A 27,573-nucleotide genomic window follows, 5' to 3' on the forward strand; every position below is an offset into this window, starting at 1 on the left:
ACTGCATGTCCTTTCCTAGCCTGCTTGTAATTTCCTCATAAAATTGCAGTAGGTTTGTCAGGCAAGATCTTCCATCAAGGAACCCATGCTGACACTGTAACCTTCACAATCGACTTCAACAATCTCTCAACCTTGTTAAGCTAAAAGGTCTATAATTTGCTTTCTTCTGCCTTCCCCCTACCCCCCAACCTCCTTTTTAAATTGCAGTGATATTTCCACATTTCCAGTTCTCTGGAATCATGCCAGAGCCTATTGATTCTTAAACAATCATAACCAATGACTCTACAATCTCTACAACTAATTCTTTCAGAACCAACTGGTCAAGGAGACTTATCTACCCTTAAACCATTCGGCTTTCCAAGTGCCTTCACTCTGGTGATTGTGACTGCACTCACCTCTCTTCCTTAACACCCTTGAAAGTCTCGGATACTGCTAATATCTTCCACAGTGAAAATTGTTGCAGAATACTCATTCATTTCCTCTCCCATCTTCTTATCTCCCATCACAATTTCTCCAGCATTATTTTCTATAGGGCGATATCTACTCCTGTCTTTTTTTAAAATTCTTAATATACTTTTAAAAGCCTTTAGTACCCTTTTGTGATATTATTTGCTAGCTTCCTTTCAATGTTCATATTTTCCCTCTTAATTACCTTCTTGGTTGCCTTTGTTATGCTTTTAAAAGCATCCTAGTTCTCTTCCCACTATTTTTTGCTTCCTTGTATGCCCTTTCTCTTGTTTTTACTTAGGCTTTGACTTAGGTTGTCAGTCACAATTGTGTCATTTTTCCATTCAAATATTTCTTTTTTGGAATATACCTGCCCTGCACCTTCCTTATTTCTTGCAGAAACTCCAACCATTGCTGCTCTGCCATCCTCCCTGAGAGATGCCTTTTAACTTTTGCCAGTTCGTCTCTCATACCACTGTAGACCTCTGTGTTTCACTGGTACACTGACACCTCTAGTTTAGTGCCAGGCACAATCTCTCCTTCATCTCCGGAATCAACCTGGTGCCCTTCTTCCGCACAGCCTCAAAAGCCAGTACATCTTTTCTTAAGTATGAAGACCAGAACAGAATGCAAGTACTCCATGTGTGCCCTCATTGGTACCATGTACAGCTGCAGCAGAACTGTTAAAGAGGAGGTCAGGAAAATGTAAGAGTGCTGGCTTCTGTTGTAGAAAGTTAATTGTTAGCATTATCAGACAAAGTAAAGTGGCTAGGTATCATGTTATTGAAACTGCAAGATATAGCTGAAACTGTATGCTCAGCTACAAAGATATGTAACCCCACTTGCTTAGACAACTACAAAGAGATATTGTAAAAGACCTAATGAGAAGCAATCAGGGAATGCTCCAAGCCAAGACCACTGCACATAGAGTCTGATATTCACTTTGAAAACACTATTTAAAGCAAACAAAACTCTGTATTAATTGAGTGGGTATAGCAAAAAGAAACAAGTAGGAACAGCTACCCCTCCTTTATACTCCCCACTCCTGCGAGGGATATGCTATAAATGTTCTTTGTGTAGCTCATTTGTTCTGCTATTGTTTTATCCTGAGGAGAATCACCACAGGCCAACTTTAACATTGGCGTAGTTGGCAAGATCTTGCTGGGACCATCGAGACACATCCGACTGAGTAAGCGACATATGGAGTTTGAGAAGCTGGAGAAACAAAGGCGTCTTCAGATCCCTTTTATCTGACTTCTGCCCTGGATTCTGGGAGTGCTGAGATCTCTTGTCCATGGTAGACCCAACTCCCTACCAAGATCAACAAAGAGACGACGCAAAGGATATACAGGTTAGTGCCTGGAACTATGATAAATTTTAAAATTAAGACAGCATAGTTTCTGGGATAAAGTTAGGTTCGCAACAATATGAGACAGGCATGTGATAGGTTAATAGCAAAACACAATGCAGTCACTGTGAATGAAGTAAAAACACAGGTGGAGAAACTCACCAGGTCAAGCAGTGTCCTTTATACAGCAAAGATAAAAATACATAACTGACATTTTGGGATAGAGCCCTTCATCAAAGTATGGAAAAATGTTGGCAGGCTTGCTATATAAAGAACACTGCTTGACCTGATGAGTTTCTCCAGCTTTGTGTTTTTACATGATAGGATAATGCCTGAGAGCTGGGGTAAATTTTAATTTGGACTACTGTAGTATTGACCGGGATAAAGTACAATTTGGACAGCAGCATTATAACATTATGGGTCAGGCATTGGATAAGAGTGATGGGGGAACCCCGGAACAACAGATGTGTTATTTGCACCCGAAACATCAGAAAGAATATCAACATTGTCAGCTGCATTAATGAAGAGGTTAGGCAATGAGGATGGCCAGTTGTGTGCAAGGGAGATAGAGAAAGCAGAACAATTATTATAGAAAAAGGATGCAGGAAAAAAAGTGGAAGAAATAGATAGGAGAATGGGAGGAATGAGGTTTGAAGGAATGGCAAAGAACAAAGTAAATTAGTTGGAGGGACAATGCACTAAAGAGAGGGATAGAGATATGTAAAAGGAGCATGCACCCAAGGATTGGGGGGTTTTAAAAGCTGAATGTGAGTGGAATGATAATCAGGAGAAAAAGCAAAGAAACAATGAATGTAAGGTGCAGTTGCCAGATGATTACTAAGGTGGCCAATAGGCTTTGTCAAGATCCCCCAAGAGAAACTCATCCAGAAAGTCATAAGTTACAGGATCAGTGGAAAATAGCTGTATGGGTAAAAAAAAAAATTTGGCTTGTTGGAAGAAAGCAGAATAGTAGTGGAGGTCAGTGACTAGTGGAGTGCCGCAGGGATCTTTTCTGGGACCCCTGCTCTTTGTGATTTTTATAAATGACCTGGAATGAAGAGGTGAGTGGATGGGTCAACAGGTTTGCGGATGAGGAGTTGGAGGAGTATTGGAGGAGTTGTGAAGGTTGTCGAAGGTTACCAGAGGATATAGACAGGATGCAGAGTTGAGCAGAAAAGTGGCAGATAGATTTCAGTCTGGGTAAGTGTGAGGTGATGCATTTTGGAAGGACTAACCAGAAGGCTGAGTACAGGGTTAATGGTCAGTTACTTAAAAGTGCAGATGAACAGAAGGACATTGGGGTGTAAATCCGTATGCACAAGTTGATAGGATAATTAAGAAAGCCTAGGGATGCTGGAATTCATTAATAGGGGGATTTAATTCAGTAGAGAGGTCATGTTACAACTCTACAAATCTTTAGTAAGATAACATTTAGAGAATTGTGTTCAGTTCTGGTCACCTCATTATAGGAAGGATGTGGAAGCTATGGAGAGGCACCTGTTTCTCAGCAAACACCAGAGGACATATGTACAAAGTTAAAGGAGGGAAGTTTAGGGGAGACATCAGTGGTACTTTTATTATTTTTTTTAATATAAACACAGATAGTTGTAGGTACCTGGAATGTCTTGCCGGCGATGGTGGTGCAAGCTGAAATATTGAGGGCATTCAAGAGATTCTTAGACAGACACATGGATGAAAGAAAAATAGAGGGTTATGGGGTAGGGAGGGTTTAGTACTTTTTTTTAAAGAAGGGATATATGGGTTGGCATAACATGGAGGGCCAAAGGGCCTGTACTGTGCTCTATTGTTCTATAAGCAATCCAATGACCCCGGGGATCCATAATCTGGTATGGAGACCCTATTCTTGCATGATAACAAGGATGAAGAATCAGAGGATTCCTTTTTATGGGCATAACCACCCCTTTACGTACTCCCACCTCAGGTGATACCACAAGCCCCGCCACCATTGCCTCAGTTGGCTGTTGCTGATCCCCGGAAGCAGACAACTAGAGCACAGGGCCTGGACACAATAACTGAATGAGTAAAGACTCATACAAGGAAGAAAGCTGATGAGACCACTGTAGAAGAGGCAGAAAGCATGTTTGCCCTCTGACTTCTCTCCAATCCTCAGCCAGGTAATCAGAGACAAGAGCCTACGATGTAGGTTTATACACCGTGGGAATCCCAGGAAATGTTGTTGATAGCACATCATGTCCCATCCAGATAGGAATAAGAATTCAGTTGAGTTTGTTAATTACATCCACTCCACCCAGACCATGTATGGAGCACAGCCACAAGACTTGTTTTCCCTTTGCCTTGCAATATGAAACCCAGAGAGAGTGGCAAGTGGTGCCAAGCCATGTAGGGAGCTGATGGGCCATTCATTAATGATTACTTAGATTTGAATAATATGATTGCAAATCCACAAGCCCTGGTGAATACCATACTGATGGCATTATCAGATAGTTGGAATGACCTATTAATATGAGTAAAGTTTTGGAATGTAAGCCTTTACCAAAGGAGATGGAGCGATTTACCATTGCCGACTAGACATATGCAGGTGATCAGATTTTTCATGCAGGCCGACCTTCTACTCTGTTTAAAGCAATATTGATGCAGTATCTGCCAAATAAAACTGCATCCTTGCTGAAAAATTTAGATTGGTCCAATAATACAAAAGAACAAGCATGCCGGGCAGTTATGGCTTTCAGCTCTAGCTCCACTGGAGAACCGGAGCCTTCGGATTGACCCCCGTGTTAAATTTGATGGGGGGGGAGATGATGACTGGGATAATTGGCCACACCCCAGTAGCAATGATCCCCTGAAGGGCCAACACAAATTCTCATCCAGCGCCCTTATCAATCCCAAGAAGAAAAATTCTGGGCCATGGGTACGTCAAGATATCAATACCCGACCATCCCCTCTATGTTTTAGATGTGGATGAATGGGTCACTGGCGACGTAATTGCTATTGGAATAGACAGTAATCCACAAATGAATAAGCAGAAGACTGATACAAGAGTTGCAGAGCCCCCTTTACCATCAACAACCCATTTGAGTGACTCAGACAGGATGTATTCTCTTGTTGCCAGCAAGGAGGGAGAGGAATCTATTAAAATAATGTATGTACAGGGTGACCCTCTTCAATTTTTGATTGATTTGGGAGCAAAATTGTTCACCTGGATCAAGAGCTCGTGGAAGAGCATGGGTTCCCTATTACTAACCAAATTGTTCTTCTGTCCAGATTGAAAGGAAACCTCCAAGAATGTTCAACGATGGGGCCCTTACAAGTAGTTTATGACCATGCCTTTCATACCCATCCCTTTATGGTTATGTCTTGCTTGTGTTGTAATTTGGCTAGAAATCGTCTGTTCGAATGGAAGATTATACATTAACCCACATGTCCCTATTCTGCATATCCTGTGATAGCTGCACTCCTCTACATTTCTACAACCCTAACTGCTACTTGTCCCCCTCTGTGGTGGGTGGTTGATCTGCCAAACCCTTTCCTATGATCCATCTGGACAAGACCAGGAAAAAGAGCAGTTTTATCGACCCTATGAAGACAGTTTTATTCTGATACATTTAACTGGAGAGGTTGAAAATCCTCCCAGGACTGCCTTGATTGCCCAGGTTCTACAGGAATTATGGAAGCAAACAGGCCTCTCCCATTCCCATGTTACCCTCTCTGTAAACAAGGGCCATACAGCAAAGGAATGTGGATGCTAACGTAGCTGACTCAGGAAATCAGCATTGCCAGAGATTCTCACAGGAAACTTTAATATATTGGTGAGAATCCCAAGAGGTTTTTGGGAGTTCTCACCCACCATCAGCCTAAGGAAAAGAAAGGGGTTTCTGATGAAATTTGATCGGCATCCCCCCACAAAGTGGGCCTTACTAATTATGCATCACCCTGAAACCTGAGCCACAGTTGCCCTCCATACCACAGTATCCGTTAAAGAAAGCAGCGCAGATGGTATCAGGTATATCCTTGGTATTACAGAACAATCTTATCCCATTGTTCACCTTGCAACACACCAATATTTCTGATTCCGAAGACAGGCCAGTCAGAATGATGCTTGGTAGAGGATTTGCGGGCTATCAATTATATCGTGGCACCATTATACCCAATTGTATCGAACCTAGCAACTATCCTAAGCATTACATTAACCTACAGCATGCTTTTTTTGCTGTGCCCTTACTTACCTTTACTTATCTTCTTTGGCTTGGCTTCACGGACGAAGATTTATGGAGGGGTAATGTCCACGTCAGCTATAGGCTCATTTGTGGGACAGGCAGACACGGTTGCAGCGGTTGCAAGGGAAAATTGGTTGGTTGGGGTTGGCTGTTGGGTTTTTCCTCCTTTGTCTTTTGTTAGTAAGGTGGGCTCTGCGGTCTACTTCAAAGGAGGTTGCTGCTCGCCGAACTGTGATGCGCCAAGATGCACGGTTTGAGGCGATATCAGCCCACTGGCGGCGATCAATGTGGTAGGCACCAAGAGATTTCTTTAGGCAGTCCTTGTACCTCTTCTTGGTGCACCTCTGTCTCGGTGGCCAGTGGAGAGCTCACCATATAACATGATCTTGGGAAGGCAATGGTCCTCCATTCTGGAGACGTGACCTACCCAGCGCAGTTTGATTTTCAGCAGTGTGGGTTCGATGCTGTCGGCCTCTTCCATCTCGAGTACTTCGATGTTGGAGATGAAGTCGCTCCAATGAATGTTGAGGATGGAGCGGAGACATCGCTGGTGGAAGCGTTCTAGGAGCCATAGGTGATGCCGGTAGAGGACCCATGATTCGGAGCTGAACAGGAGTGTGGGTATGACAACGACTCTGTATGCGCTAATCTTTGTGAGGTTTTTCAGTTGGTTGTTTTTCCAGACTCTTTTGTGTAGTCTTCCAAAGGCGCTATTTGCCTTGGTGAGTCTGTTGTCTATCTTGTTGTCGATCCTTGCATCCGAGATAGGTAAACTGGTTGACCGTTTTGAGTTTTGTGTGCCCGATGGAGATGTGGGGGGGCTGGTAGTCATGGTGGGGAGTTGGCTGATGGAGGACCTCAGTTTTCTTCAGGCTGACTTCCAGGCCAAACATTTTGGCAGTTTCCACAAAACAGGACGTCAAGCGCTGAAGAGCTGGCTCTGAATGGGTAACTAAAGCAGCATCGTCTGCAAAGAGTAGTTCACGGACAATTTGCTCTTGTGTCTTGGTGTGAGCTTGCAGGCGCCTCAGATTGAAGAGGCTGCCATCCGTGCGGTACCGGATGTAAACAGCGTCTTCATTGTTGAGGTCTTTCATGGCTTGTTTCAGCATCATGCTGAAGAAGATTGAAAAGAGGGTTGGTGCGAGAACACAGCCATTGTTAATGGAGAAGGGTTCAGAGAGCTCATTGCTGTATCTGACCCGACCTTGTTGGTTTTCGTGCAGTTGGATAACCACGTTGAGGAACTTTGGGGGGCATCCGAGGCGCTCTAGTATTTGCCAAAGCATGCTTTTTTTGCTGTGCCCTTACTTCCCTGTACTTATAAAGGGCAGCAATATACCTGGACTAGACTGCCCCAGGGTTTTATTCTCACACACACACTCACACACATACACACACACACTCATTATTCTCACAGATTCTCCTGGCATCATTGACCTTCCTTGGAGAGTCCACTGTATATGGATGATCTACTTATCACCAGTCCTTCAAAACAATCCAATAACCAAGACAGCTGCTATTTAATGTGAGCATTACATTGCTGGGGTTATATGATCCCCTGACAGAAGGTTAATCAGCAAAACGGGAAGTGAAATCTTTAGGAACGCTGCTCAGCACTGATCAACAGAAATTTATCCCAGCACACATCACGCCTATCGTTAATTATCCAGTGCCCAATACACCAAAGCAGGTCCGGGCATTTTGGAACTGGTAAACTTTTGGCACCAATGGATTCCCAATGTGGTGACCCTGACTCAAGAATTATCTCCCCTTGCTACTGCAAACACACCTCAGCTTCTCACTCTAACTGAGGAACAGACATCAGCGTTTCACCAGTTATCAGGTGCCTTGTGCTCGGCATCAGCTATTGAACGTCCACTGTATTATCGATTTTTTCAGCTCCATGTGACCATTCTTAAAGGTTGCACCATGGCTGTCATCATGGGGCTTCATGAAGACAAGTTGCCTATTTTTCCACTAAATTAGACCCAGTTGCCCAAGGATTGCCTCCTTGTACTCAAATTTTGCCTGCACTACATTATATAATTTTGGTTGTTGCTAATACTACCTTACATCAACCAGTTCAGGTCTTCACCCAACACTCACTGGCCACTTTACTTATGTCTGACCAAACACGTCACGTGCAACAAGCACAACTAGGGCAGTGTGAGGTATCTTTCCTCGCTAATCCTTATTTGACCTTTCACAATAATACCACCATCAACCCAGCATCCTTTCTCATACATGTGCCTGATGCAGAGGAAGGGCCTGACCATGATTGTCTGCAGAGAAATCATCTTCTTACTTCAGCTCGTCAAGATCTAAAGGATTGTCCTATTGACAAGGCTACTACATAGTTTGTGGATGGTTCTTCTTTTATAGCTGAGAAGGGACTATAATAGTGAAGGACACCAATGTTGTAATTAAAGCTGTCATCGTCCGCCAACCCTTATCTGCCCAACAGGCTGAATTATTTGCTTTAACTCAAGCTTGCATTAAAGAAAGAGACATTTCCCTTTACATCTACACTGACTTTGGTGACACTTTTGGAGTAGCCCATGACTTTGGGGCACTTTGGCAACATCAAATTCTCCCATAAAACACAGGGAAATGCATATGTTGATACAGCAGCTTGTTCCACTGTGCTAAATGATCCCCTTATCATCTATTCAAATGAAAACAGACAACTGCTAAATAGACCAGCCTTACCTGACATGGATAGTATACTGTTACAAACAAATAAAACCTAATTAGTGCTAACAAAGGAACAGCATATAATGGTAAATTCAAAATAAAAATAATTTTCATTAAACTATTAATAACATATTTCTTACTTATCTCTAAACTTAACCCCACTATCGCACAAATGTAATTGTGTTAATGTGTGTGATCAAATTTCAAACCATAACAGTTCAGAAAAGTCAGTTTTAAAGTCCAGTTTCAAACATCTTATTGAATTTGAAGGTCTTTTTAAATTGTAGTTCAGAAGTAATTACAAAGCAAATGTGAAGCATTGAGTTCTTTACATTGTTGCTTAAAAGCAATAACAATGTATTTGTTAATATTCAAGTTCTTAGATTTTCCCAAACTCGCAAATCTTGTTGAGCTGTTTTCCAGGAAAAGATTTCTTCTTAATCTTTCACACTAGTGATCTTCAACCCGCTCTTAACTTCTTAAGAGTTATGGAATTTCCTTCCATGATGAGGCTGCACTCTTTATTTTCAAAATAAAAGAGGTCTCCTTTTCGAAATCCACATTTCTGTATTCCCCTTTTATTAGGGTAATACATAACAGCACCTATTTCGATTACTGCAATTCAACCTTGTCTTTCACAAGGGTCCATCTCCTGTGTGATCTGCAGGAACTGGCTCAAAGTGTCTGAATTTCACAATTTATTTCTCAAAATCATGTGACATTACATATGCAATGAGATCAGTCTCAATTCCAGGAAACCATTTATGGAATCTTTAACAGTTGCCAGCTCCAGTTTCTTGGAAACCATGTGACCTTCATAACTCTGGTTTGCAGACGTCATGTCTCCGAAAGATGGCATCACTTCTGAATGTATTGTATGGGTGTGTGTAACCGTGTTCTAAACCCACTACATTATCCAAGACATATTTATGGGAAATATAGCTTAACATTAACCTAAATTTAACAGATCCATTACAATACGGAAGCTACAGGGGAACACCCCAGCAACTCAAATTAAATTAAAGAACCAGCAGGGGTGCAATATGTATCCGATACTCAGTTATAGACCACCCCTGCTGGACATATGCAGTTACCCGAAGAGCCATTTGAATGCATACAGATAGATTTTAAAGAATTATCCAGAATACATAGTCACGGGTTTTGTCTGGTTATAATAGATATGGATTTTTTTAGTAGAGAATAGAGGCAATACCAATAGTTGGAGCAATGGCAAAAGCAGCTGTAGAAGCTTTCTTACATGAAATAATACCTAGACTTGGATTACCTGCCATAATTTGCTCTGACAATCGGTCACACTTCACATCCAAAGTAAACAATGAATTATGACATCATTTCAGAATAAAGCAGCAGTTCCACATCTCCCCCAGGCTCCTGGAGTGGTAGAAAGGGCTAATGGTAATTTAAAGAATAAATTGGCCAAACTAACAGAAGAAACGGAATTAGGATGGTTAAAAGTACTATCCATGACCCTATCTGAAATGCATACAAACCAACACGTTGGTACTGGTCTAACACCATCTGATATTTTATTCGGTCGCCCTCTCCGCGCACCCTGGAGAGCAAATAAACAAACTAATATACAATATGTCTAGATTGGCATGCTCCTAAGTGATAGGATGACCCTATACAGGATGTTCAGGAATTAATCGATGTTCTGAGACAACTGCACCCACAGGTACAAGAAACACAAAGAAACGATGTGCTAATCCGAAATTGGGATTGAAAAAAGATATCACCTCACTGGAAGGGACCATGGCAAGTGCTGTATCTAAAGTTTTCTTTAAATGGAGATTATCAATCTCAGTTCTTTAGTGATGACGCTGAAGCTCTTACAGTTGCTAATTCTTTACTTGATAATAAGCAGAAAGGTTTCCTCAACAACCTGTTTTGGTTCCGAAGAAGAAGAATGGAAAGTGTGAGATGGAATCTCAACAGTTGATTGATATTGGTATTGATGACGATCAAGTTAATAGAGAATTGGAGGAAGAATTTCATACTTGAAATGATTTTTACATTTTTTTTTGTTGTGGTTTGGGTACTGATCCTCCTGAAGTTGTCGGCCACTTTGTGGCATTGACACTCCCATATAATTGAGGGGGGGGGGGGGTAATACTGCTTTCAGTATTTTTCGTTTTTTGTGTGTTTGAGGATTTCTATAGGGTTTAAAAAAAGAAAAAAAACACAGATCACTGTAAAAGTTGAAGGACAACTTTGTTGGATTCATTTGTCGAACTGTAAACCTTTGATTAATAAGAAAGTTGTGGCTAATACTGACACTTTTGGGGGGGGGGGGGTTTTGAACCCCAGAGGGGAGACTGTAGTAAATTTAGAAAAGAATACCTTTCTTTTGTTATGCCATAATTATGCAGAAAAAGTGTCACAAACAGCTTGTTGGGTCTGTGCGTCTATACTCCAATCTGATCAAAGAGTCATTATGTACTCAGTGGTACCCCTAAATCATAATGAAATATATTCCGTGCAGTCCTTCTCCCAATGAGTAGGAGGCTCTGTGCAAGGACAGTGTGAGGAATTCCCAAGCATAACAAAAGATTGTGGCTGTCAGCATTTTCAAGGATGATTGACGTAATTATACCCACCAGTATATCAAACCTCAGCATCCGCATTAGCCAATCATACCTGTCCTGCCTCCACTGGGTATGGTAGATACCCTGTGCTACTGTAATAACCTCACCAGTGGAGACCTAATGAATGTGGGGTACAGGCAATGTAAAAAAAAAAATCAGACTTTAACTTTGGGACAACCTCCCCATCTCCTTGACTGGCAAATGTGATCCATAGGGAAACATCCACTAGCTCCAGTCAATGGTACCAGATGGATTTATGGGAAGAGAGGTTATTTCTGGCTTCCTGTTGAAGGCTTGGGTGATGTTACAAAAATAAATAAGAAATGGAAAGGGTGCTGTTATTTGGCTTGCCTAGTGCCACATCATCACCTTGTTTTTAACGTAAAAGATCATCCAATACACCGCAAGGATAACTCACATTATCAGGGAATGCCATCTTGCCACTGGCAGGGAAATCTGAAAGATTCTGGATGGATGTTTTTCCCTTATATGGAACAGCCAGAAATTTGAGGAAAATTATTAATCTGGTAGCCTCCCTGCAGCTATGACTTTTGGTTATGTTGAGGATCAGAACCAGGCAGCTAGTACTGAAATGATGGCTATGTGACCAACTGTATTACAAAATCCAATGGTTTTGGATTACCTTTTGACAGAGTATGGTGGTACGTGCGCCATAATAAGACAGGAAGGTTACACTTTTTTCCCTGATGAGTCGAAAAATATTACTTCTCTATCTGACCACATGCAATTTGAAATCTTGAAGCTCAATAAGCTAGGTGCAGATTGGCATGACTTTCACTCAGGGTCTCCTGGATGGTGGAACTTTGGACGACTGTTTACTGGCTAGGGGGTGGGGGGTGGGGGGGGAAGGATACGTTAAAGCATTATCTTATTATTTTAGTTTTTAAACCTTTTATCCGGAATTTCAAACACAGGCAACCTCCAAAAACCGGGCCTTTTCTCAGTAATGAAAATGGCTGCATTCATCGGTCACCCCTCCCCTCCCCACGGCCGTCTGTCATCAGTCCTTCCCCCCCCTCCATCCCTCCATCAGTCACCCCACCTCCTGGCCTGCTGTCAGTCAACCCCACCGCTCGGCTTTCCATCGGTCACCCCACTCCCCTCGGCTGTTCATCGGTCAGTCCCCCCGACACATGCCATCATAGGAATGGCCCCCGCCCTTGCCTAGCTGTGCCTCCTGGCATCCATCAGTCACCCCCCACCCCTGGCCATTCAACCATCAGTCACCCAATCCCATCTAACTCCTGACACCCCCAAATCCCAATGCCCCCATATAAATCCTAACACCCCCCCCCATCCAACTCCCGACACCCTTCCCCCCCAATCCAACTCCCAATTTAGTGTAATCGGCAAACTACACTCAGTTCCTTCTTCAAAATTGTCAATGCATAGCATGAACAGGGGCAACAACCAGCACAGTAGTCCACTCTCCACTGACTGCCAACCTGAGAAACATCCATTTACCGCAGCTTTTTGCCAATCCACTATCCATACTAATACATAACCCCAATTCCAAGCATCCTCGTGGATAATTCTTTTACGCAGCTCCTTATCGAACACCTTGATATCCAAATGTCTCTCTGTGAATTATAGCTTCAAGCATTTTCCCAAGTACAGATGTTAAGCTAACTGGCCTGCTTTTTGCCTACATCCTATTAAAAAAAACAGTAGTACGACATTCTTTATCTTCCAAGCCACTGGGATCTGCCCAAGGTCCAGAGTGTTTCAGTACACTATTAAAATAGGATCCACTTTAACTTTTGCACTGAAACATGGAAGTCTGCAGATGCTGTGTTTATAGCAAAAACACAAAGTGCTTGAAGATATGTTATGAACTAATAACACGTTTAAATTTTGTTTGGAACTAGGGACTAATAAAGGAACGGCAATGGAAAATTCACCAGATACACCAGGTAAATTCAAATTAATAGTTGTTATTAAACTATCAATAATATAGCATTTCTTACTTATCTCCAAACTTAACTCTAAATTTAGCCCCACTATGTGCAAATGTAAAGTGTGTGTGTGTGTGTGTGTGTGTGTGTGTGTGTGTGTGTGCGCGCGCACGCACGCGTTCGTGATTAAAATCCCACTCTGAAAAATCAATTTTAAAAAATTTAGCATCATTTTAATGTTACTTGGTCTTAAATTCTCAGTTCAGAAATAATTATAAAGTGCTTTTAAACATCATATCTTCATGCCTCTTTACTCACAGTTCTTTTGATGAGATGTCTTGAAAGATATTCTTTAAATAGAAGTGACCATCTTTTGAGTCACCAATGTACCTCCTGTGAAAAGGAGAATACAATTCCTGTCTTCCCAGGATTAAATCTTCTCCATTTTATTGAAGATTTTGCAATATGTTTTCCACAAGAAGAATCTGGCCTCTTTTCAAAGAGACAGCGAAGTGGTCCTCCTATTTTGGTTACAGAAATTCAACCCTGTCTTTCACAAGATTCCAACCCCTGTGTGTCAAAGGGTTTTGACTTATCCAAAAATGTCTCAATTCGATAATATATTTCCATCCCATTTCTCATGTCACATGTTACATGGCATAATTTCTGTCTTTTAAGCTCATAAGGTCTTTTGAAACGAATGTGCTAATAGCATTTAAGACCACTTATGTCTCTGAGGTCTGCTTTCCTCAGAACTAAAATGGTTGTGAGTTTATACAGGTGTTTCTGAACTAACACCTATTGTTTCAAATATCTCAAGAACCATCATAAATCCTTTTTATCTTCTTAACTCTAACTTCAATCAGCATCCATTTTCATCTCAAACTGGCTTCTATCTTTATCTCAAAGAACCATGTATGTTTAAAATGCTAATGTGTTGTCTTTGTGCTGTTACGAGCCCAGAGGACCCCAAAACCCAGCAGCAATATTCACCAAGACAAATGGTTACTTAAACAAAACTTGCTTTTAATTATCTTTAAACATGAAAACAGAATCATATTTTAACTTGTCATGATTGACTTAACTAACCTATCTTAACCCCCTTCTAATTCTAAGCGCACATGCATGCAATGTGTGTATAAGTTCAGAAAAATTCTTTGATTCACAGTCCAATCTCATTTCTCATTCCTCCAAGTTCACTGGTTGCAGGCAATTCTTAGACTGTGCACAGAATTTAACATTTATAAAATGCACCAGGCTTTGGTGCTTGAAAGGTAAATGGTTACCGCTCAGGAAGGTTCTTGTCAGTTTTCAGAGAGAGATTCAGTATACGCTGACACCCACAACTATTTTTTTTTTAAATCAGCTACTTCAGTGTCTTGCCGAAGAAACCTAACCCCTCAGGTTCTCCAGATGATAACCTCTTTCTTTCAGATTTCCAGAGTTCATTTTTGTTTCCCTTATTTCAAGTGAAACATTACACAGCCAGTCCTCTCCTCTTGCATGAACCACAAGGGCTTTGACCAGACTGACCTAAGCATTTTACAACAAGTCTTCCAAATGGGGTTTTCCACAAGCTTTCCAGCTTGTCCTGTTCCAGTCCTAGCTGCTGCTGAATCACTGTAGAACTGATCTCTGTATCTCTCTCTCTCTCTCTCCTCTGAAAGGCTGTTTGACTCTCTCTGCTTGGAAAACCACATGACCCTCTTACAACAGCAAGTTCCCCTCCAGACAATCTGCGGCTCCGACAAGCTCATTCATCTGTTCCCTTTTTGTAAACAACAATCCATTAGTGAAGTCTCTTGGGCACTCTCCAAAGCTTTTGCAAAGGCTCTGGGACCGACATTAGCAAAACTCCAGTATTTTAAATAAGATCTATTTTAAAGTGTTTGTATGTGACCTACACTAAAAACCCTGCCCAAATTTATCTCCCAAAAACATATCTATATTCTGTCACAGTGCCCCTGTAACTTATTAAACCATATCTCAATAAAATATAGTTTTAACATTGAACTAAGGATTCATATTAACACAGATCCATTGGAGAAATTAAAAGGTTTCACAGCATCCATAGGAGTCAAAAATATATAACTATTCTTTCAATATCATGGGATGCATCCATCAGGACTTGTCAACTTTTAGGGGCACTAGATTGTTCTGCACTTTCTCTTTAGTGATGACGATTACATAGAGGTCCTTCACATCTCTCTTTGGCATGTTAAATGTGTCATCCAGCGTGAAGACCAACACAAAATTATTTTTCAAAGCCTTGGCCACTTCCACTTTACCAAATATTAATTCTCCATTTTCATCTTCCAAGGGACCTGCATTCACTTTAGCCATCCTTTTCCACTTTATATAATTATAAAAAAGTTTACTGCCTTTATACTTGGTGCAACTTTACTTTCATTAAGTATTTTCCCTTTCTTTATTGCTTGCTTGGTGGTCTTTGTTGCTTTTTCTTTCTTTCTTTTTCAACCTTTTATTGATTTTATAATAAACATATAATGTATATGGAATATATAAGTAGAGAAAGTAACACTTTATACAAAGCTATTATAATCAGTACCCATATCACTAATCATTTCTAAACACTATATTAAGGAATGATATGAAACATTTTATTATAATATCCCCAGTACCTAGACCAGAGTTGCATGGTGAAAAGATTAGTACTCTGCTATTGCTTTTTAAACTTTTCCCAACCTTCAAGTTTCCTTCAGTCTCAGGAATATTGCATGCATGAGCTTTTAGTTTAATGCCATGTTTTATTTCTTTAGTTAGCCAAGGCTGGCTTTCCCACCCTTACTGACCTTGCTTTTAACTGGAATATACTTCTGTTGAGCACTGTGAAAAAATATCTTGAAAATTCTTCCACTGTTCCTAAACTGTCCCACCACGTATCCTTCCATTCAAAGAATTTATACGTTAAAATTATTTGTACACAAATTGAATAAATTTCTTATTTTGACACTGAGGAATTTGTAAAAAATCTCCAGTCAATGCAGTATAATATTTCCACATTAGACAAGTGACTTCTACAATGCTTAATTGGGAATACATCCTGAAATCTTAAAAAACAAATGCTAAACTATATCAGGATTAACTAAAATCTTAAATCCTTTGATCTCAGGGAATCCAAGTAGAGATAAAAATAAGAAAATATTTCTTGACATTGCTTTGTTTTATCCTTATGACTCTTCATTTAAAGATTGGAATGAAACTGTCAATGCCCAAATGTCACACAATTTCTAAACTGACTCTCATTTTCTAAAGACTTGACATTTGTTCATTGAAACTATCAATGAAAAAATGGTCAGGAGCAGTAATTTTTTTTGGCCTATTTCTAAGGGTGTTATAATAATAGAAATTTGTTTGGTGACACCCATTCGATCATCTCTAATTCTTTAGACTTATTTTTGTAATAAATACAACTCCCACAGTGAAACTCTATCATTTTCTTTTTGTTAAAGTATTGTGGTACATCAGAAATAGGAGCAGGAGTAGGCCTTACGTCCTACCAGCCTTTTCTCCATATCCCTTAATTCCCATTCCATGTAAAAATCTATCCAACCTTGTCTTAAATATATTTACTTAGGTAGCCTCCACTGGTTCAACGGGCGGTGAATTCCATAGATTCACTACCCTTTTGGAAAAGCAGTTCCTCCTCATCTCCATCTTAAATCTACCATCCTGAATCTTGCGGCTGTGTCCCCTAGTTCTACTCTCCTTCACCAATGCAAATAACTTTCCTACCTCTATCTTATCTATGCCCTTCATAATTTTATGCATTTCTATCAGATCCCCTCTCATTCTAAATTCCAGTGAGTACAGTCTCAGAAGCCTCAATCTCTCGCATAGTCTAATCCCTTCATCTCTGGAATCAATCTGGTGAACCTCTTCTGGACCCCCTCCAAGTCACGACTTCCTTCCTCAAGTAAGGAGACCAGAATTGCTCACAGTGCTCCACATGCGGCCTCACCAGTACATTGTACAGTTGCAGCATAACCTCCCTGTTCCTAAATTCAATCCCGCTAAGCACTTCAGTTAAATACTTCTCATATTTGTATTATAATAGCCACTCATTTATTGGAATCTAGCAAATTAATCGAATAAAAACAAAGAAACTTCCACTTTACAAGATTCAAGATTAAATTTGTCGGATAATGAAGACCATGCAATATGACAAAAAAATTGTATTTGTCTGCCCTAAGATTCACCATCGGCAAAAATTGCCGGAAGGGCCTCTTACAGACAAAGAGAAGCAAAAGAGAATCCCCTCAGCATCACCGTGAATCCATGGATTCGCCTCCGGTGCTTCTGCAGCCATAGAGTCCAGTCCAAGCTATCAGCAGCCTGAGTTCCAGATCCAAACCTACGTCATGATCAGGAAACCTTCACCACCCTCTCTCTTCTCCTGGAATCCCTTCAGCTCGTCCTGAGTGAGTAGCCCACAGCCTGCATGGGTTCCTCACCTCCAGTCGCCATCAGCCCGCACCTCTGTGTTCCTCAGGCTCAGAGCCCCTCACTGGTCTGCTCCCATGGTCACCATCCCATTGGCTGTTTCCTCAGATTCTCCTTCTCAAACGGGGGATGGTATCCTCATTCTCTGGTGCCGAGCACCGGTCTTCGGTTTCCCCAGGGTCTGTATACCCTCGTTACTGCTGCCGATCATAAGTACCACCACCTTGGTGCAGACGATGCAGGAGAAGAATTTTCAAATTAACCACCGTTGGCCCCATTTACAGCTTGTAGAGCCAATGGCAGTCAGACTGGGCGTTGGACTCCATGGGAATGCTGTGACTCTGCTCCCTGCTCTCCACGGGTCCACACCAGCCGCAGCGCTGCCACTACAGCAGCACTGGAGCTGCTATAATTTTCAGACCAAGAAACTTTAAGTTCAAGGTTCCTTTTATTTGTCACACAAGAATACAAAAAAAACATACATGATATATTTCCATCTTTTGCCTGCCACAAGGCAAATATAAAGTCACTATTAACATTGATCGTCACCCCAAACAACAAGAGAAGAAAAGGAGTCCCTTCAGAGTCACTGAGAGCCTATGGATTTGCCTCCAGCGCTACCACAGCCTCTGCCACAGTACAGACTCCTGTTCGAACACCAGATCCAAACCTCCGATCAGAAAGCATTCATCACCCAAGGCCCTTCAGCAGCCCTTTCTTACACTCAGCATCTCTTGAATCCCAGTATCGATACCTGATTCCCTTGAGCCAGTCTCCAGCAGGCTGCAGACTGCTGTAAGTCCTTTGACCACAGGTTGCAAGTAGCCAGCAGCCTGTGTGGATCCTTCAGCTGCTGAGCCCCTCGTTGGTCTGCTGCTGTGGTCACCTTCCTGTAGGTTCATATCCCAGGCTTTTCCTTCTCAACCAGGGTGTTTCCCCGTTTCTGGTGCTTTGGCGATCTGCTGCTCACCCAGATTCTGCAACCCCTTGTGGTATGCTTTCCAACTATTAGAATACATATTATAGTTATCAACAGAAAGTATGCAATTATGTTGTAATTTATGTTGTAATTCTCCATTTACCACTCATCTGCCCTGGCCCCCCTCTGACCCGAGATGCAACAAACACAGGATTCCCCTGGTCCTCACCTACCATCTCACCAGCCTTCGCATCCCACACATTATCCTCTGGAATTTTTGGCACTTACAACAGATCCCACTACAAAACACAGTTTCCCCTTTCCTTCCATCTCTGCCTTCCGTAGGGACTGCTCCCTCCATAACTCCATAATGCACTCATCCCTCTCCACCAATCGCCCCCCCACCCCCATCCCCGGCCACAGGAGGTGCCACACTTGCACCCACGCCTCCTCCCTCATCACAGCCCGGGACCCCAAACAGGCCTTTCAAGTGAAGCAACACTTCACTTGTATATTTGCAGGATTGATTTACTGCATCCGGTGCTCCACTTGTGGCCTTTCTACATCGGAGAAACTGGGTACAGACTGGGAGATCGCTTCACTGAGCACCTCCACTGACAACACCAATGACAGGGATCTCTCAGTGGCCAACCATTTCATGCTCATATATATCTACATGGCCTCATGTACTATCCCACCAAGACCACCCGTAAATTGGAGGAACAACACCTAATTTTCCATCTGGGCACTCTTCAAACAAATGGCATTAAACTTGACTTTTTCGGTTTCTGCTAACATGCGCGCCTTTGGCCCTCCCTTTCCTTCCCACTATCTTCTTTCCCTCAGCTCTTCACCTCTTTCCCTCTCTATTCACCTAACCATCCCTCCTCCCTCTGCTTGCTGCTGGGCCCTCCCTCCATTTTCCATCTATTACCTCCTGCCTTTGCAACCACACCAACCCCCCCCCCCCCCCCCACCACCCCCTTACCTTCTTATATGGATGTTTGCCAACATTTTTTCATTCCTTGGTGTAGAGCTCAAGCCCAAAACGTCTTGTTATGTATTTTTTATCTCTGCTATATAAAGGACACTATTTAACCTGCTGAGTTTCTCCAGCATTGTGTTTTTACTTCAATCACTGTGTCTGCCGACTTGCATGTTTTACTTATGTTGTAATTAGACCGGTTTGTAATTAGACTGGCAGCCCCAGTCCGGGCACAGGGAGAGCTGCAGCGGCCCCGGCCCCGGTCCGGGCAAAGGGTAGACGGCGGCGGCCCCGATCTGGGCAGGAGCAAGGGGGAGACGGCGGCCCCGGCCTCGGTCGAGTGAGGCAGGCGGAGGCCTCGATCCGGGCAGAGAGTTGGAGGCGGCGGCCCCAGTCCGGGCACAGGGAGAGCAGCAGCGGCCCCGGCCCCGGTCCGGGCGAAGGGTAGGCGGCGGCGGCCCCGATCCGGGCAGGAGCAAGGGGGAGACGGCGGCCCCGGCCTCGGTCGAGTGGGGCAGGCGGAGGCCCCGATCCGGGCAGAGAGTGGGAGGCGGCGGCCCCAGTCCAGGGACAGGGTGAGCTGCGGCGGCCTCGGACCCGGTCCGGGCAGTATGGACCGACCTAGGAGGGGAGGCAGGCCCCTCCAACCCGGGTAAGAAACCTGCATAGGAGAAGGCCACTCCGATATAAAATCTACGACCCAAGGACCTCGCTGCCACGTCCCAGCTTGCTTGGCCACAGCACACGAACCATGGGTGTAAAGGGTGGGGCCAGTACTGCGCGCACTGCACTCCACCTAAAAGCTCCTTTGCGCAGGCCCGAGGACAAGTCCACGTCCTCCCCCTCCACGTCCTCCCCTCCACGTCCTCCCCCTCCACGTCCTCCCCCTCCACGTCCTCCCCCTCCACGTCCTCCCCCTCCACGTCCTCCCCCTCAAAAGATGCTCACAAACTCAAGCTAGCATGCTGGAACATCAGAACCATGCTAGACAAGGCTGACAGCCACCGACCTGAACGTCGGTCTGCCCTCATTGCACATGAACTCCTCAGACTTGACATCGACATAGCCGCTCTCAGTGAAGTCCACCTGGCAGATGTAGGCAGCTTCCAAGAACGCGGCGCGGGCTACACACTCTACTGGTCTGGCAAGCCTTCGGATGAACGACGCCTATCTGGTGTAGGCTTCATGGTCAAGAGCTTCATTGCCTCCAAAATCGAAAACCTTCCGACAGGCCTCTCAGACCGAATCATGTCCATGCGACTCCCCCTTCAAAACAAGCGTCACATCACCCTCATCAGTGTCTATGCTCCAACCCTCCAGGCAGAACCAGCAGAAAAGGACAAGTTCTACACTGACCTGCGCAACCTCATCCAACGCACCCCTACAGCCGACAAGGTTGTCATCCTGGGCGACTTCAACGCTCGTGTCGGCAAAGACTCAGAAACCTGGCCAGGAATCCTGGGCAAGCATGGCGTCGGCAAGTGCAACGACAATGGGCGCCATCTGTTGGAGCTCTGCGCAGAACAGCGGCTCGTCATTACAAACACCCTTTTTCAGCAGAGGGACAGCCTTAAGACCACCTGGATGCATCCCCGATCCAAACACTGGCACCTCCTGGACTACATCCTGGTGCGAGAAAGTGACAAACGAGATGTGCTCCACACCAGGGTCATGCCTAGCGCGGAATGCCACACTGACCACCGGCTGGTTTGCTGCAAGCTCAACCTTCACTTCAAGCCAAAGCCCAGGAACAATAAAGCCCCCAGAAAGAGGTTCAATGTTGGAAACCTGCAGTCAGACGAAGCGAGAGGAAACTTCCAGGCAAACCTCAAAGCAAAGCTCGACGATGCAACCCGCCTCACGGACCCGTCCCCTGAAACCCTCCGGGATCAGTTGAAGACTACCATACTGCAATCCACTGAAGAGGTACTGGGCTTCTCCTCCAGGAAAAACAAGGACTGGTTTGACGAAAACAGCCAGGAAATCCAGGAGCTGCTGGCAAAGAAGCGAGCTGCCCACCAGGCTCACCTTACCAAGCCGTCCTGTCCAGAGAAGAAACAAGCCTTCCGTCGCGCATGCGGCCATCTTCAGCGCAAACTCCGGGAGATCCAAAATGAGTGGTGGACTAGCCTCGCCAAACGAACTCAGCTCAGCGCGGACATTGGCGACTTCAGGGGTTTCTACGAGGCTCTAAAGGCTGTGTACGGCCCCTCACCCCAAGTCCAAAGCCCGCTGCGCAGCTCAGACGGCAAAGTCCTCCTCAGCGACAAGATCTCCATCCTCAACCGATGGTCAGAACACTTCCAATCTCTTTTCAGTGCCAACCGCTCAGTCCAAGATTCCGCCCTGCTCCAGCTCCCTCAACAGCCCCTAAGGCTAGAGCTGGATGAGGTTCTCACCCTGGATGAGACATATAAGGCAATCGAACAACTGAAAAGTGGCAAAGCAGCAGGTATGGATGGAATCCCCCCAGAGGTCTGGAAGGCTGGCGGCAAAACTCTGCATGCCAAACTGCATGAGTTTTTCAAGCTTTGTTGGGACCAAGGAAAACTGCCTCAGGATCTTCGTGATGCCACCATCATCACCCTGTACAAAAATAAAGGCGAAAAATCAGACTGCTCAAACTACAGGGGAATCACGTTGCTCTCCATTGCAGGCAAAATCTTCGCTAGGATTCTACTAAATAGAATAATACCTAGTGTCGCCGAGAATATTCTCCCAGAATCACAGTGCGGGTTTCGCGCAAACAAAGGAACTACTGACATGGTCTTTGCCCTCAGACAGCTCCAAGAAAAGTGCAGAGAACAAAACAAAGGACTCTACATCACCTTTGTTGACCTCACCAAGAGAAACTTGTCCGTGAACTACTCTTTGCAGACGATGCCGCTTTAGTTGCCCATTCAGAGCCAGCTCTTCAGCGCTTGACGTCCTGCTTTGCGGAAACTGCCAAAATGTTTGGCCTGGAAGTCAGCCTGAAGAAAACTGAGGTCCTCCATCAGCCAGCTCCCCACCATGACTACCAGCCCCCCCACATCTCCATCGGGCACACAAAACTCAAAACGGTCAACCAGTTTACCTATCTCGGCTGCACCATTTCATCAGATGCAAGGATCGACAATGAGATAGACAACAGACTCACCAAGGCAAATAGCGCCTTTGGAAAACTACACAAAAGAGTCTGGAAAAACAACCAACTGAAAAACCTCACAAAGATAAGCGTATACAGAGCCGTTGTCATACCCACACTCCTGTTCGGCTCCGAATCATGGGTCCTCTACCGGCACCACCTACGGCTCCTAGAACGCTTCCACCAGCGTTGTCTCCGCACCATCCTCAACATCCATTGGAGCGCTTTCATCCCTAACGTCGAAGTACTCGAGATGGCAGAGGTCGACAGCATCGAGTCCACGCTGCTGAAGATCCAGCTGCGCTGGGTGGGTCACGTCTCCAGAATGGAGGACCATCGCCTTCCCAAGATCGTGTTATATGGCGAGCTCTCCACTGGCCACCGTGACAGAGGTGCACCAAAGAAAAGGTACAAGGACTGCCTAAAGAAATCTCTTGGTGCCTGCCACATTGACCACCGCCAGTGGGCTGATAACGCCTCAAACCGTGCATCTTGGCGCCTCACAGTTTGGCGGGCAGCAACCTCCTTTGAAGAAGACCGCAGAGCCCACCTCACTCACAAAAGGCAAAGGAGGAAAAACCCAACACCCAACCCCAACCAACCAATTTTCCCCTGCAACCGCTGCAACCGTGTCTGCCTGTCCCGCATCGGACTTGTCAGCCACAAACGAGCCTGCAGCTGACGTGGACTTTTTACCCCCTCCATAAATCTTCGTCCGCGAAGCCAAGCCAAAGAAGAATTAGACCGGTTTAAAGAATCACAGCCTTGCAAATCATTCTAGCTGTAATTCCACTTCAAATATTTGTGCATTCTTCCACTATATATTTTCAATTCCCCATATACAAACAATTTAGCAGAACACACAGAACAGCACATTACAACTTTGCAACATTATTCTGAAAAAAGACACAAATGTATCTTTTTTCCAGCCTGTACATATCAATTAATGAGATTGGGTAAGCTTTATCTGAGCCAAAATGCTGAGATTCAAAGCTCCTTCAGGGTAAATGAATACGTAATAAGCTTTTGTTCTTGAAACACATCCTGCCAGAATTTCCAAGTGCAGTCCAAAAATTTGGATGCCTGAAATCTGGACCATCCGAAAATCCAGACTTTTCGAACATTGCCAAATTTTTTTAATTTAGTGGGATTTTGTGTGGTGCGTGCATGTGTAACCACCACAGAAGCACAGCGGCAACAAGCGACCACGCTTTTAGACAAGGATTGACTTTATTTTTCTTTAAAACTAATTATTTTGATAAATGAAGCATGCTGTATTTGCTCATGAATAACCTATAAAAATGTATCTGTTCATCTCTTCTTTATTCCTCCTTTAAACTTGAATTTTAAAAGTACTCCCGAAGGGACGGCATAGTTGGCGTAGCGGTTAGCAGAATGCCTTTACAGCACAACCAATCAGGACCGTGGTTTGAATCCCACACTGTTTGTAAGGTGTTTGGACATTCTCCCCATGTCTGCGTGGGTTTTCCACAGGGCGCCGGTTTCCTCCCACTGTTCAAAACATACTGGGATGAAAATTGTTCGCACGGTCTTGTGAGCCAAAATGGCCTGTTACAGCACTGTATGTCTAAACTTAAATTTTTTTTAAATTGGGAAAATCTGAAATCCAGACTGACCCAATTCCTGAGCAGTCTAGATTTTCAGACTTCTACTATTAAGTTTAGAAGTTTAAAATTCCTATTTTAGGACATTAATAATGTTTTTAAATAGACACCACCTGAAACATACTGAGTATGGAATTAAACCAAATTTACCCAAATACAGATAGATACTCCTCTACTTACGACGGTTTGACTTTTTTTTTGAAGTTACGATGGTAACTGCTATATTTTATGATTAAAAATTGTTTATTTTTCAGTGTGGAATAAAAGGTATTCAGCATTTAATTATAAAATAGGCTTTGTTTTAGCAGTAGGCTATGGTAAGTGTTTTGAGCACATTTAAGATAGGCTAGGCCATGATGGGTGATATTTTTGTATTCTTTTTCAACACTATTTTTTTCCACTTTTGAGAGGTTTATCAGAACGTAACCCCATCTTAAGTTGAGGAATAACTGTAGTAAAACCAATTTAGCCCAATCCTCATACCCTATCCAAGTTTATTTTGTTGATGCAAGTCTCTCAACCTACCCTCTCTAAATTGTTAACAGTCCTCTTAACTTCCTTGTCTCCATATTAGCAGACATAGTTTCCCATCATGAGGAACAAGATTGCACATTCAAATATGCCATGATAATTCTCCCATTCAAAAAATACTTTTTGACATCCCAGTCCTTAAAAATTACACTGGAAAAAAAAGTTTTTTAAAAAGTTTGCTTCCTGAAAAAAAATTAGGGATTATGATAGACAATTTCAAACTGAACACAAAGATAATTTAAGATTTGCTATTACACGTCGAAGTAAGTTGGACAAACATTAAATTAACTTTTATTAAATTGAGCATGTTTAATTGCATCATGATGCTGACACGTTGCATTAATTTAACTGACCTAAAAATGTTTTACCACTGATTTTCATTTGTACTCAGCATTTGATGCCCTCTTGTATCAGTCTCCAACAAAAGTCAGCCAGCATTGACGGATTCCAGTTGCCCTGATATTGCTTTTACATGGTCACAATGTCCTGGTCTCACATTGTTCGTCACTGACTGCACCAAGATCAGCAGAGAAGATGTCCAAGTGTGAATGCAGAAAATTAATTTTCAATGACATGTTACATGTCATGGTTTTGTATGATTGGAGCATGTGCACCAATGTTCAATCTATAATCATTGTAATGCACGTCATCTGTATATGTGTGCTGCTTTTATACCTGTCCCCATCTATCCTGACTAAGCATGCCCAGTATTAAGACAATATTTGCATAGCACCTGCACGGAGTACATGCCCAGGCAATATATAGTAGACTTAAAATATGAGAGGAAATCACAAAATAGACGATAACTAAAAAAATGGTAATGTGATAGGAAAATTTTAAGGTGATTCTCGTGTTCAACAGCCCAAAATCCATAATATACACCCAAAAAATGTTCGGGAAGCAAAAATCATCATTGTCTAATGATATTGGTTTATTTTCTAATCCTAAATCCTGGAATATACATTGTTGCACAAAGACCATATATTCTTTTTTAACCCCTTTTGATTAGGTTTCCATTCCTGGTTCTTTATCAAACAGACTTAAAGTCAAAGGGGTTACCATGAGTACCCACATGGGTTCTAGTCACTTGTTCCATCTCCGGAAATACTTTCCCCTTTCTTAATCTATTTGCCTCCATCTCGGGAGACAAACTTTCTTCAGACATTTTCTACCAACGCCCAAAACTACTTCCACTACTCTTCCCCATGCCCAACCCACAATAAGGATTCTATTCCTTTCTCTCAATTCCTTTATATCTGTTGCATCTGTTCCCAAGATTAAGTCTTCCACTCAAGATCATCCAAGACATCCTCCTTCAAAAATTTTGCCTTCCCCTCTACCACCATCAACTCAGCCCTTACTCACATCTTCTCCATTTCTTGCACACCTCTGGTCCTGGCCTCCTCTGATCCTAGACACAGAAGAACAGGATTCCTCTTGTCTTTACCTACCATCCGACCAACCTCTGCATCCACATGTGATCCTCCACAATATGTCACCTACAACACGATCGCACCACTAGACATATCTTCCCTTCTCTTCCCCCCCCCTTCACCTTCCATAGGGACCACTCCCTCTGTCACTCTCTCGTTTGTGTAGGAAACTTGGCCTCCCTGCCTGTCTGGAATGTGTAATTACCTCCTATATCCTTCATGTCTGGAACTTTCGGAAGTCACCTCACCTGTCAGTCAAGGTTGGACTCCGGCCACTAAATAGTGCATGCCTTGCTGTTGGCTAATTCAAATCACCTAGGGTCATTATTGGCCAGACACACAAATTAGCACTTTTATTTAGAACCAGCACAAAGCACATTCTCTCTCTCTCTCTGCCTCGTGGTCCATGCCAGGTCACTACTGTGGATATCTCTTGGAAGGGTCACAGGTAAAGTATGCACTGTACTGAAGCTGAGCTGTAGTACTGCGATAGAAACAGTATTTGCAGTAGCGCCGTGCTCCCACTGATCAGGCGTTCAGGAGCATGTGTAGAGCCCCTCCTTATAATGTGTGAATGCCTGTATCATCATTTACATTAATTAGTAATTGTGTACCATTTAACATTCTTCTATTTATTTCCCACGCTCTTCTAAAATAATTGTGCACGTTTTATTCCCAATACTATTTTCCCATGCTCTTTTATAAATTGTGCCTGTGTGTTAATAAAAATAACGTTTCATTGTAACCATTGTGTCCAGACTCATCTCTCTGTGAACCCATTGAACCTGATCCTCTATGTCAACATAACAATTGGTACTGAGAGCAGGGTTCTAAGTGTTGCGACTGGCCACACATGGAGTCTTAACCATGTGGAAGAATGTATTAATAACTGTGTATGTGGGTGACCTGTCAGGTGCATGGTTCATTGTGTACCTGCTCATTAATGGGAGCAGCAGGAGGTGACCTACAAATGGGGAAAAAACCCCAGATTCAGAGTATAAAATCCCCAGGTGGCCCAGGTGGTTCAGTTCCAGCCACACCACATCAATCGATTGGGTCAACAGGTTGGCCCCCACGGGCAGAAGATATGGCACCATGTAGTCTCCCATCTGGAATTACTGGGAGTCGTGGGGCAGTCCTATGGTTACTGATATCTCTACTCGGGCGCCAGAGAGATATCATGTCCGAGTTAAGTAATCAGGGTGCCCAGAAAGAGGGAAGTAGAATCCCTGCAACATGAATGTTGGGAACTGCAAGAGGCAGTGCAGACTGCCCAAGG

The 27,573-nt window shown here is 43.4% G+C and overlaps 1 protein-coding gene and 1 long non-coding RNA gene across 9 annotated transcripts in view; one reads left to right on the top strand and one right to left on the bottom strand.

Annotated features, from left to right (window-relative positions):
• The window catches only part of LOC138760434 (CAP-Gly domain-containing linker protein 4), a 396,307-nt gene that overhangs the window by 358,815 nt on the left and 9,919 nt on the right, over positions 1-27,573 (bottom strand). The window lies entirely within an intron of this gene.
• LOC138760438 (uncharacterized) lies at positions 1,562-26,979 on the top strand. Its single transcript, XR_011355601.1, has 3 exons — positions 1,562-1,798; positions 13,184-13,228; positions 25,253-26,979. It is a non-coding gene; the product is annotated as an uncharacterized lncRNA (long non-coding RNA).

The sequence above is a fragment of the Narcine bancroftii genome, chromosome 4 (assembly GCF_036971445.1).
Source record: "Narcine bancroftii isolate sNarBan1 chromosome 4, sNarBan1.hap1, whole genome shotgun sequence".
Lineage (NCBI taxonomy): Eukaryota > Metazoa > Chordata > Chondrichthyes > Torpediniformes > Narcinidae > Narcine > Narcine bancroftii.